The following is a 12,551-nucleotide window of genomic DNA, read 5'->3' on the forward strand; positions in this document are numbered from 1 at the left end:
CTTAATTCATCTCCCAAACCGCTATCAATGCTGTAATTGGAGTTTGTGTCTCTTTGTCCCCACAGCTCTTTTGAATACCACTTCAAGTCCCATCACTTCTCATTAACTAGTAACTTCTACAAGTCTCTTTGATAGAAGAGTCAAATCCCCCAAGTCAAAACTTTGTAAATTAGCATTCGTTATTCCATGTTTGACCCTGCTCTGTATTACATTACTGAATCAGGAACAGAAATTGCTGTCTCCCCTCCTAACATGTTAAATAACTTTAGAAAACTGTTCTTTCATTGTCCTCTGTACAGACCATTCCTTTGACCCCTATGCTGCCTAAGAGTGATACAACCCAAAAGATAGTCCTCTAACAATATGGTGTGACATGCCATCAGAAATCAGCTGTGTTCTCTGACAGAAGCTGTAGGAAATTTTCTATGCTGTATGATGAAAGCAGATGCAAACAACCTATTAATTATTTGCACCACATTTCAGCTATCTTCTTGCTTTCCTTCTTGATCTTCCACATCCAAATGGGTTAAGGGCTTATATTTTAGAAGGATTCAGCTGAAGTAATCTTAAATGAAATATATCTTTAACCTGAAGTAAAAGGGGGCTCCAAAAACATTCCACCATCATTTTTGTTTTAAAGTACAGAAAAAAAATGGCCCAACCATAGCTATTTTCAAGCATGTGAATACCATGAATGCCACAGGAAAAAAAAAAAAAAAGCAAGGCAAGAAGAAGGAAATTCTTCATTGCTAAGTTAGATTACTAACTGAAAAATTCTCTACATGAAATACAAGAAGATAGTGAACGAAAAAATGGCGAGTGGGCTGAGGCACGCAGGAAGCAAAGCCGAAAGCTATCAGTACAGACAGACCTTCCCTAGACAGAAGATTATAAATGTGCAGAGGAACTATTTGTAAACTGAAAATTCATCCAGCTGATTAAGTAGAAACAATTCTTCCTCAGGATCTTAGCAGGGTTTGGTTTTGTTTTTTCACCTGACAGCGCTTTCAATTATTGAGACAGAATGACAAAAGAGCATATGTGCTTAATGATCAGAGGACCTGCACCATCAAACTGGGCATCTGCTACTCATTTCTGAAGGATGCTGGAAGTGAGATGCAAGTGAAAACCAGAATACTGAATACTGCTGAGCTGAGCCAGCTGGAGGAGGACCAAAAAATGGGGCTATTTGCAGAGGAATTTAACACAAGCAGCCTGTAGAAAGTTATTTGTACCTAGGAACACACCGTGTAATTCTTTCATTGTATTTGATCAGCTACATTGCAGAGATGACTTAGGCATACACATGGCCAATGACAGACTAAACAGAGATGCAAAAGTGATTCAATTTCAAGAAAATACCCTTGGCTTTGCTCCCAAAGAGAGTCGAAGTACACTGTCATGACCCAGCCATTAATCTATGAAAACCTAACTGGTCCTGGGAGCACTGTATCCTAGAAAAAGGATGCATCACAGAAATAATCACCTAATTTATGAAGCTGAAGAGTCTCCTCTCTTTGTAACCTGCCTTGCATCTGCCCCATGCTGTTCTGAATTGCACTCTCATTTTTGAAAATGTTATGTCTGCCTACCACATTCACCAGCTGCATCAGCAGCTGTTATTTCTGTTGTCGCTTTCTCCACCAAAAAAAAAAAATGCTTTTTTTCCTTCCATCTTCCCCATAAACTGACAGTCTGGAAGAACACATTTTGCAAACAAAATTCTGAAACACTTCATAAAGGGGGAGTAGAATCAATGCATTGGATAATTGTTGCTCAGTGACAGAACCAGTAGGGGTTCAACATTACTTATAACTCCTTCCTATTGGTAAAGCATTTACAGGAAAAATGGTCTTACTTCAATTAATTTTTGCTTCAATAAGTCTTACAAATATATTTTATTTCTTGTTGCATTGCTTCAGATAAATCCCTGAATAACCCTTCTTTAATTCAGTAATGGCATAGTTTTTCAGATTTTATGGAGGCAGTAACTGTTTATAAGTGTATGTTGTATAAAATAACTTCTACTAGAAACCTTCATAATCTCACCACATTAAGGGAAACGGGAGAGGGAGAGAACTCCTCTTTACTGAAGGCACTCTTAGCAGTGAGATTCTTCAGGGATATCAGTAGCTTCTGTGGAAAATTAAGTTCCTACGAAATAACAGCATTTAAGAATTTTATGTATCACAGCCCTAAGAATGGTACATACTCCTGATGTACATTTTTATTGCCAGTGTTTGGAATGTCCACATTATCCTTATAACTGACTCACTATCTTTGAAATTCAGCAGAGCTCTCAGACCCCTTAACTTTTGGCAGTGAGCTCTTACAGGTTAAACATGAGTCACACAAAAACCAAAACAAGACCATAAAAATCACACCCTCTTGTTCTCTTCAGCTGTTTTATTTGTTCCTTTCTGTTTTACTGCATATGCCCTTCCAATAGTATGAGAAGAAAAAAGCAGAACATTTGGTTTGAATGCTCCATCATTGTTAGTTTTTTTTCACCTTTCCTTAGTTAATGCCTTTCAGAACTAATGAGTCCAAGAAAAAGGTATCATCCAGGGCAGGTCTTTTAACCTGCTGTTATTTTCTAGCTCATTTCTGATCCACCTTATCTTCTGATTTCACATAGGATGACCTGAAAATAATTCCACATTCAAGCAAAGGACAGTCACCCATGTCTCTTTAGAACACAGCAGGAGAAAAAAAGTGCAAGGAGTGTTATAACGAGAACAGATACAATGCAGCAAGCAAGGTGGCTACCCCAGTTAAACAAAGACTAGAATGAGTTTTTCCAGAAAGCCCTAGAATAACACACAATAAAATCGCTTGTTATCCCATTCTGATCACCAAGATGAATGGGAATAACATAGAAGAAAAAACAGATATTTGATCTGTTTGCACCCCAAAGTCATCATTTTTTGTCCATAATTACTGCACCCAGGGATCTACTGGTAAACATTTCCAGTCTTGGGTACTGCTAATTCATAGTGCCCAAAGAATTACAATGACTAAAATAAGTATCCATAGCCATAAAGACAGATTGCTGAAAAGTTTACTGGGCCTTTTCCTTAAAAAGCTCTCATAGAGATGAGACTAAATAGAGCTATGATAGTAAGAATAGATGGCAAAATTGTTTCTGAAGTCATGTCAAATCACATATTTGCTCATTCTGTTTTCCATACTTCAAACTAAATGTCAAATGGTGGTAAAATTTGTCTTTGCAGCAATAGCAACAGATTTTTTTGCTGCCCTGGCTGCTGCAAGCTACCTTGAATTTTACTTAGGAAATTATAGAGGCAAAAGGGTACACTATGCCCATAATCATTTTATGTTATATCTCAGGTCTTGTAAGGTGCTTCAGCTGTAGAATCTCTGACTAAAGTGATTTAGTAGTTTATACTTTCAGATGATACAATCACTCTGAATGGAGTTAGCCTACTTATAAGGTAAACATGGGAATATGCTTCCACATAGGTGAGTTTGTAAAATGTTATCTGCGTTATTTGGATCTATTTCAACATCCGCTTGCGCTTGGAAAGATGGAAGAGTAAGGTGGCTGATTTGTAAGGTTATAAATCACTCCTCAACAAAACCTCTTAGGAATTCCTTAACATCTCTCTTGGAGGCAGCACAACAACTTCAGTCTCCAGTGGTGGTTTCTCTGCTTTATTTTAGCTGCTAATTTAAAGCTAATTGTAGAGCAGGTCACATTCAAGTCACTGGAAAAAAGCCCAGTTACTTTTATGGTGCATGACCAAGCCCTAAAAGAAAATAATAAAACCATTAATTAAACCTATTTAAAAGGGAAAACAACAACAAACATATACAACCCAGCTTTAGTTCCTCAGAACTATGTGTAATTTTTCTAACCACTTTCCCAGGTAAGCACAGGGACCATTCCTTTGTTAAGCTTTATAAAATCCAAACCGCAGAGCACCTACTGTTGTTTCACACTGCAGCACCTGACTTGGCCTTCATAATCACAAAGTACTTGAGCTGTAATTTGCAGACATATACCAACACTTTCAACTAATACTTTCTCTTATCCATCCCTTCTTTTCTCCAACATGGAAGACATCTATGAGCCATCAGACCCGAGAAATGAAGCAATGCTTCCTCTGGGTGTCATGCAAAAGGTCTATTATGATTAGAGATGTTGGGTTTTTGTTTTCCATAAAATTTTGAATTCAAAACTTTAAATAATTATCACATTTCAGAGAATGAGCGTACTCATGCAAAAAATATTGGCTGCAGAATATAGCATCTTCTTTTTACCTCCATGATAATGCAGAGCCTCAAAATATTCCCTCCTTTACTTATGTGCAACAACAATAAAGGTTCTTTTCCAGGCTGCAGCAGACATCAAAAAATAAGAGTTCAGTCTCTACTGCTATTCCATGACTCAAGATTGAGAAGAGAGAAATCCCAGCAGCATGGCACAAGATAATTAAAACATAATAAAGTTCAGCTTTACAAGGAAAGTAATCTGTACAAGAGTGACGCCACGGCTTTAGCACCTAGAGTGCATAAACAGACAACACACCATGTCCAGACTGGGCAGAGCATGATATCTGCTGTTCACTAGGCTATGTGAAATGCTTACTGAGACCTTGGATTAAGTTTACCTAGTGCATTCCTTCTGTTCATCCACCATCAGGCTCAGTAACGCGAACAGGCTATGAAATCAATAGCTTCCCATTTGTTCATTTTTTGGAGAGGCACAACACTGTTTTATATAAAAGAGCCTGAGCTGCCAACACTTCAATGGACCTGAAAGAACTTACCAGCCACTGACCCAAAAAGATAATCAGCACACACCAGTGAGCACTCAATGCTTCCCTGCTAGAGAGATGGTTTAGTAATGGTGACATAACCTTTAACTTCTGGGTCATCAGATATAAAATATCATTACTGTCCAGTAACTATTCAGAGACCCAAAGGACACGAGAAGAGCTGGCAATCACAGTCCTGTTTTCTGGACCTGTGATGAGCAATTTCTAGCTAGACAAGTAGTTCTCTACAGTGCCAGGCTAAAGGATGCCAAGTGTATTCTGTTCCAGCCAAAGATTCCCACAGGTATTTCAATGGTATTACCCAAGATCTTGACAACTGAGTACATGTTTGAAGGTAACGCTGGACTGGAACCAAAGTGCTCAACACTAAGTCTTTCTTGATGAACTTCTCTGTAATTGCTTAAACTTGCTTAATTATCTCTGAAGATATGAGCCAAAACCACCCTCTGTATGCCCAGTAACTCTTTTTGTTGGGAGCCTTAGCAAAGAGGCCAGTGACAGAACAAGCGTGTAGATAGGCAAATCCCACATGGCAACCTTACATGCTAGACAGAGCCATCATGGTTCACTGTACCATAGCTCAGACTCTTTTGTAATCAGACAGATTTCTGCTTCTCATATTTTGCTGTCATCCATCAGCACTAAAGACTCTTCAAAAGAACAATGAAAAATACTTCCAACTTTACAACAGTCCTACAAAAGTAGCTATAGTTTGATCACAGTTACAAAACAACTAATGCATTGCATAAATTATATGCACCCATTTCCCTAATCTGTATCAGGGAAATATCTTAATTATATAGAGTCATTTCAACAGGTAAAAACAGGTAGAACTCTGGCATAGCTGGATGCTAAAGGAAAGAAGTCTAACTGGTCCTTAAATGGATAGTTACATAGCACATTCAGCTGCAGTGAATGTTTTCCCTGTAATTTCTCTTTGAGCATGTAGTTATTAGCATTCAGAAGAATGGACAGCACTTGTCAAACTATGATTACTCCAGAAATTGAAATACATAAAATAATAACTGATGCAATCAAATGCACATCCAACTATCATTTGCTTGGAACACACACAAGCAGATAGCAAATGATTCAATTTATAATTAATTCACAAAAAGAGTAGTTGGAAAAAAACCTATAAAAGTACATTCTTCAGGGCTTGGCAGGAAATAATGACTGAACAAGCATCTCAAAATGAAAATTAATGAATGACAACAAGAGCAGCACATGTGTAACGTGGAGATAGACTGCAAGAAAATTAAACAGGTTGCTTATGGGAAAATAGCCACCTTCTCCACACTTTGCTCAGAAAAAACACATGGTTCCTAATGGAATTCAAGGCTATTATTCAATCAGAAGCTTCTCATGAAGTCAGAAACTGTGAAAGTATGCTCCCAAAAGCAGAGCCCCAGGAGATAATTGAAGCCTTAGAATCACAGCAATGATTTTCTTGAACACTTATCCCCAGGTTACCAAAAATGAAATCCATCAGAGAAGAAGACACAGTGCAGAGACATGAAGGTTACAGTGAGTGAGACGTAAATAAAGAAAGGGGGAGAAAATAAAAAGCACAATCTTTAGGGAAAACTACGTGAGAGTACTTGCACATGCACACACGCAAATTCAGCTTTACTATATAAAACATATACCTGAAAAAAAAAAAGATTTGAAAGGGCTGTCCAGAATCTTCACATACCTTAGCAGTGTTTTAAAAAGCTCTGAGATATCTGCAGTTTTCAGAACTTAATCACTGTTTGCAAAATCACACTCAAGCAGGTTTCCTAAAGGAAACACTGGATAAGAGGGACGTGATGTGTATAAATGTCCCAGATGTCATAGTAGTGCCATGTGAACAGCCACAGTCACTAGCTTTAAACTGATGGAGATTTAAATGGAAACCACAAAGCAGATCATTGTCTGACAATTCACACATTACAACTGCTTCACTAAGAGCAAGAAATATTTTAATACAAGTTATAGGGAGGGAAAAAAAAGGTCTTACTGAATTAAAAAAACAATTCATAAATCCTATGATGCCATAGATCAGAGAGAGAAGAAAATAAAATGCTTTTCTTCCCAGGGTCAGTACTGAAATGAAATCTGTGTTCTCCTCAGCCATACACCAGCTCTCAAATTAAACTATTAGAGGAGTAGACCCCATTCTGTGCTCCTATTCCAGATGTTAGCAGATAATGGCATGCTAACCTTATTGTTTGCCTTCAAAGTTCCCACAGCACCAAATGAACTGCTGCTCCGAAGTTAGGGTCAGAGGACAGCAGGGACAGAGATCTGTTTGCACCATTTGCTACTTAGTGCTACATATAGCCAGTGCACTCATTAAATGACTAAAAATGTGTAAAAACTCCACTGTCGAAGTCCTGCAGCCACACAGGCTGATGCAATTTTTGCCTAAAAGAGAATTTAGTCAATCTTCAGTCCCAAGGTAGACAGAATGCATACCATACATCATAAAGGGATGCAAAACCGTCTCTCTCTGCAGCAAGGTGCAGTACCAGCAAGGAAGGCTTCGAGAAAGGATTATCAGCCTAGGGTATGGTAATGCAAGCTGGCAGAGTTTAATTTATGGCCTAACAAGTGCGCAGAAAGATGCTGAAATAGTGAAGCATTACGAACTACGCAGAGTATCTAAGATCCAGTGGGCAACACAGCCAAATAATAGCAAGAAATTAAACAGACTTAATATACTACTGGGCTTTCACATATAAGAGCCATTAGCTCACACACACTTCATTTTCTAAAAGATCAATTACAAAAGTCCTCCCACTGAATAAAGATTGTGACTTCTAGTCTAGCTTCCAGAGGAAAAAAAAAATAATAGTCTGGACAACTCGGAAATTATAAAAGAAATAAACAAAAGCAAAAGCCAATATTATTATTTCTTAACAAATCCCATGGTTTCTTGAGACTGATGGCACTTAATTTTGGAATCAGTTACATGGTAAAGCTTGATTCATGAAGGCAGGGGTATAAGCCTGTTATCACCAGTATTGAAAAAGCCTGAACACTGTACCAACATGAATCTATTGCTCGTTCAGTCCATACACTGGAGTAGAAAATATCTATTCTAACATCACCAAGGAAAATCTAAAATTCCACATTCCTATTTTCTCCAATTACACTGACAAAAATTGCTTTGAAGAATATGGTAAACTAGTGTCAGGCAAAACACTGCAGCACTTGCCCTTCATAAAGAGGTTTCCAGCCAGAGAAAATTTGACTCTACATTCACATCCTTATTACTGTGGTGGTTTTTTTTTCAACATTTGATGCCCTATAATCAGTGCCTGAATGTTAATAATGACATGGCATATAATACTGTACATCTAATCAGTGCTTCAGCAAACCAAATAAGATGACTGAGTCAGAAGCAAGAAAAAAAGTTCAATACCAAACTAACCTGGAATGGAAGCTTGGGTTCTTAGGTGTTCTCATTACCTGATACATCTTCTTTTTTATTTGTAGGGAAAAAAAAAAAAAAAAAAAGAGGTATTACTAAAAATAAATTCTTAAATCACAATTTTATTTCAAACAGTTGCTGCAACTTATGCCTTTTCTGAGAGTCCTGAGGGTAGAGGAAGTCCTAGAGCTTCTCTTTGAATGATAAAGAAATGTGCACAATTGGTGTTGATGGGGCAGGGTACAAAGCTCCTTTAACCATCCTTCCCTTTCTTGCTAAAGTCTTTGGACACAGGTCTTTATTTGTGTATGGAAAAGCACAGGCAAGATAAATACCAGCTTGCTTGAATCCTGAAGCCAAACCAACAAAGTTGTGATTTCACTCCCCAGGGTGAAGGCTTCCTTACTATAGAAATCATCCAAATGTATAAAAATTGCCACCACCCTCAAGGACAAAAGGCATAAAGAAAACACTATTCTCAAAACTGCTGGAGACCAGGCACAGAAAACGATTTTCAGTTAGGATTTCCTGAAAGCTGGTTTGGTGACTATCCTACAACTGTAGGATAAAATGATTTGTTGCGGTCTTCACTACTTGAAGTCTTTAAGTAAGATATCTTTTAAAATACATGTATGCTCAGGCCTTAACAATACAACATCAAAGTTGAAAACTCCTAAGGAACCCCAGGAACCGATACTCTCTCTGTTACTTACCTGCCTACCACAGAGCTTTTGAGGTTAGTTTGATGATGAGTAGGCACTTCTGACACACAGATATTCCTAAATCTGTATTCCAATTTTTAAACTAGCCTGTACAGCCCTATTACCCCTTGGATACTCTGAAGAAAGACACCAAGATGGTGGACAGCAGAAGAGTGGTTTAGTGCTCTTTGTCCCCGGTAAACAGATTTGCAAGACTGAAACAAGTTACAAGGAACAAAAGCAAGAGAACATACTATTAGCACCTCCAACAGTAGAGTTACTGTGTTACTTTTGAAGCTTACCACACCAGCATGCTTTTGGAGCTACCTTTATTGGGTCTTTCTGAACCAGCTCTTCTGGCCACCAGTTCTAACAATTTTTAAGATTATCTTTGCTACCAAACCTTATTTTGAGCCTTTCTGGTTTCTTTTTCCTAAACAATGTTTCAGAAAAGAGGAATGGTACAGAGTAAGGAGGTAGGATACTCTATGTTTCCAAATTTCAAACGCCAAAGCAATTCTCATTTGCCCTTTCAAAGGCTGCTTCCTCTTTTCCTGTCATTGAGTGGGTGCTGAGACCCTTTGTTTATTTAATATCCGTAAATTTTTCTTAATTATGTTAAATTTCTGGATTAGCTTTAAATTACTTTTGTTAGTTAAAAGCCTAATATATAATGATGAAATTTTACTTATTGTTACCACACCAACTTTGAATTGAGACATGCACTAGTCACACAAATGAAATTACTTCACGTTCAGAAGCCAACACAATCTAAACACAGTACTTGAGTATAACTTACTTAGAGGATTAAGCAATGCATTTTCTGACGTGCGTGACATGCCTGCATCCCATCAGGGGAATGCCTGAAGGACTCAAACACAATGCTATGAAGCTTCATTTTCAATCTTCCATTACACAGGGGACACAGTGGTTTTAAAACCCACCTGGACTGGCCATCACCTTGATACTTAAAACCATGCTGCAAGGTCTGGACAGAGTGCAAAGGAGTGCAGCAGGGTCATGTAAGTACTTATCACAACAGTATCATTACAGAAAAACCTGAAGTGATATCTGTAGTTAAACAGCCATGGCATAAAGGCTGTGCAGAATCCAGCAGGTTAGACACACAACTGTGATGCTAACAAACCACTCATGCTGGGACTGCTGGAGCAGAAACAGCAAGCTTATGATACAACCCATGGCCACAGACAGCACTGCTGGTGACACTGTAAGCCAAGACTCCTGGACAAAGACTTGCTGAGGTGCTCTCCGGGTAGCAGAAGCTGTGGGATTCATTTTTGAGTCTTTTGAAGATCATGGCAGAAAGGGAACTGCAAGTCCAGAACATGCCAGAAAAAGTGGATTGCCTGTGAAGATGCCTGTTCTTTTACATCTCCAGCCACGGACTTGGGACAACAACCTTCCCTTGCATTGCTCCTGCAGTTGTTTATCTGTGGAAGATTGACTAAACAGCTTTGGAGGTCTCATTCATCACCTCCCAAGATGGACAAAACACTTTTCTCCACAGTATTGTACAACAGGACATGGAAGGAGTAGTTTAAGTTATGCAGTGGTTATACCAGAGTTAGGACTCCAGCACCCTATAGCCACATGCATTCATGATATAATATTTCATAAATTTTAGGTATGCACTCTTAAGACAGCTCTTTCACTTTGAAAGGGAAGTACATTCAGAACACTCACTGCTTTATTGGTTGCTGTTGTTTTTATTTACAACATATATTTATTCATGGCCAATGTAAAACCATTTGCTCTTTACCTCAAATATCTCCTCTTCTCTGCTTTTCTCTCCCTAACTGTATCTATAGAAAGCTAGTACATCTTCTTCCAGACTTTATTTTGTGAGACTAAAGAAATTTATCCCACTTCACAGAGAATAAATTGTCCCTTTTCATCCCAAATAGGCTTCTTCTGCACATGTTGCAATTTGAATGAATTTTTATTGCAAAAAAAATAATCAGAATTTTATGCAATATTTTATCCTCGGTTATACCAGCATACTTCCTTCTCACTGTTCAAAAAACCAATTCTCATATCTTTTAGCAGCACATTTGTTTTTTCCACATCTGTCACAGATTTTTAAGGCCCAGTCTTTCTGCAGTAAGGAGGCAGATGATAAGGGGTTTTTTTCAGCTTAGAAGGAGAAATTTTGGCTATCAGTCACCAAATGTGTGAATTTTAACTTCGTATAATTTCATGTCTTTTCACACTCCTCCATCTCCTAATTATTTTTACACGATTTTCTACTCCTGACACAAATTAAAAGGTGTCATCAGTACAAGAGCAGAATTTACTGGCATGCTCCCACATTTTATGAGAAAATTTATTATAGAGATACTAAAAGACCAGTCCCAAAGCCAATTTATGAAAATTTCTATTTGCTCAGAGGGAAGCTGCTCCTACTTTCACAGAGTTTGACACGTTCATTACAATTCCTCAGTTAGTAACTGTTTTCCCTAACCGAACAACTTATATGTGATACCATACCAAATGTCTTTGGGAAGAAAAATAAAATAAGACCTACCACAAACCCCTATCACTAGGGAGTAAAATAATAATCTTTTCTTTCTCAGAAAGTCAACCACCTAAATCTTAAAAAACAAAACAAAACAAAACAACAACCCAACCAACCAAAAAACCTATGGTAAATCATTATGTCAGAATGTAACTGAAGTTTTAAAATTATTGTCTCAAAACCTGCTCTAAAGCCTAAAAGTATAATTGTTTGCATCACTGTTTTTCTCATTCTGAAAAATGAGATATATGACAAAATGTCATGCACTGCCAAATAAAAAACAGATTATATTTTTCCTAGAGAAACAATGAAAATCAAAGGGTGAAAAGGTGAAAGCTTTTTTTTACTTTTTTGTTGAATACATTTTCCTGACTTAGTGAAGTCTTACAAAACCATCTCCAAGACAAAGTGCCCCCCTATTAAAATACAGATTGAGCCTGGACTGATATTCAGTTTAGAATGCTTTTGATTTGTATTATCCTCACGGGGTGAAGAAGGTAGGGAATTTCTTTGCTAAAGCTGTGGGATAAAGTTGGATCTTTTCGAGTACCTATGTTTAGAAGGTCTCCTCTTCCAACAAAGTGGTTTGTATAATTTGCTTCAACATCTCTGGGCCTGCTGAGCTCCTTCTTTACTCACATTTCACTAGACCTATAATTAAACCCTCTTCAAAAATACATCACTTCAGGTGTCCTAATGAAGAATCCCGAGGAAGTTGGTAAGTTTGCTAAGGGACAGCAACAAAGTTGCTTCACTACTTACAACTGTTTCTTGCAAGATTCATTTCCTTCAGCAGATGGAGGACTGCAGTAAAAGACAGAGATTCAGAGCTGAAGGGGTCATAAAACTCTCAAGAGCAGGAAATTACATAGGCATATCTGCCAATGCAGTCTGTTTATGAAAAGTCATTAGGCGTTCCCAGTCTCTCCTGTTCCTGCTTCCCCAAACAAGAAAATAGTATTTTAGGAACAGTAAACTCTTCTTTTAATTTAGGCTTATTCTTGCTATTTGCTTTTATAAGCTAAGCATATAACTCATGCCAAACATAAAAAGTATCCACCTGCTACAAAGAAACCAATCAGATGTATAAGCAA

General features: G+C 37.8%; 1 protein-coding gene across 2 annotated transcripts in view; it reads right to left on the minus strand.

Annotated features, from left to right (window-relative positions):
* Window positions 1-12,551, minus strand: part of PLXDC2 (plexin domain containing 2) — a 259,999-nt gene that overhangs the window by 229,029 nt on the left and 18,419 nt on the right. The window lies entirely within an intron of this gene.

This window comes from Pezoporus occidentalis, unplaced genomic scaffold (genome assembly GCF_034315485.1).
Source record: "Pezoporus occidentalis ecotype Australia unplaced genomic scaffold, CSIRO_AGI_Poc_V1 ctg40, whole genome shotgun sequence".
In the NCBI taxonomy this organism is placed as follows: domain Eukaryota; kingdom Metazoa; phylum Chordata; class Aves; order Psittaciformes; family Psittacidae; genus Pezoporus; species Pezoporus occidentalis.